At 36.2% G+C, this 790-nt stretch overlaps 1 long non-coding RNA gene across 1 annotated transcript; it reads left to right on the forward strand.

The window, feature by feature from the left end:
• The first annotated feature begins 244 nt into the window (after positions 1-244).
• Positions 245-474, forward strand: LOC107656826 (uncharacterized). The gene is made up of 2 exons (XR_001630607.1): positions 245-284; positions 367-474. It is a non-coding gene; the product is annotated as an uncharacterized LOC107656826 (long non-coding RNA).
• The last annotated feature ends 316 nt before the right edge of the window (positions 475-790 follow it).

Consider the following 790-nt stretch of genomic DNA (forward strand, 5'->3'; position numbering starts at 1 on the left):
TTAAAAACAAACAATGAAGAAGGAACTTAGAAAGGTGGGGGTGGAGGGAATAAAGCTATAAAAAAAAAGTATAATCACTTATGGATTAGAGAGCTTATTTCTTTATCTCAAAAGTACAGAACTGATAAAGAGAACGAAAGGTTTCTTTTATGAAATAAGTAAACTTTGGTCCATACTCCAACACTGAAGGTGGCGATAATGCACCTTAACGCTGGTGCAACCCACCATAAAACAGAAGAAGAATAATCAAACATCACTATTCAAGAATCAGCTACGGGAAATAGGTATAGTAGAGTATAATGTTAAAAATATAGTAACATATGGAAATAGTGACCAAGGACGGAGATATTTGTTTAATTTTCTAAGGAGGACTGGACTGGAAGGATGAATTTAATTAAGATATAGTAAGTTAAAGTGAGACAGCAGATGGCAGTAATGCAACACTATGGATGCCAACTGCCGTAAAACTCCAATGAAGAAGAAGACAAACATCACTATTGTGATGAACATTTGTGTTAGGGACTGTTGACTGTGGAATTGTTACACTGGAGAAATGGTGAGTGGTTTCTTTAATTGCTATTCACATATGCTAATATGATATCATAATACCAATATGCACTGTGGCCTGGCCGCATGTTAGCAAATTAGTCAGGTACATGTGTTAGCCAGGTACATGTGAACCAGCTATCTTGCCAGCTGCGGTTAGTTCAGTTAATTAGTTAAGCCAGGAACACACTACACAACCATAAGGCTGGTTATGAATGTAATTTGATACTTAAAACTGATCACA

Source organism: Sinocyclocheilus anshuiensis, unplaced genomic scaffold (assembly GCF_001515605.1).
Source record: "Sinocyclocheilus anshuiensis isolate Anshui unplaced genomic scaffold, SAMN03320099.WGS_v1.1 scaffold5820, whole genome shotgun sequence".
Classification (NCBI taxonomy): Eukaryota; Metazoa; Chordata; class Actinopteri; order Cypriniformes; family Cyprinidae; genus Sinocyclocheilus; species Sinocyclocheilus anshuiensis.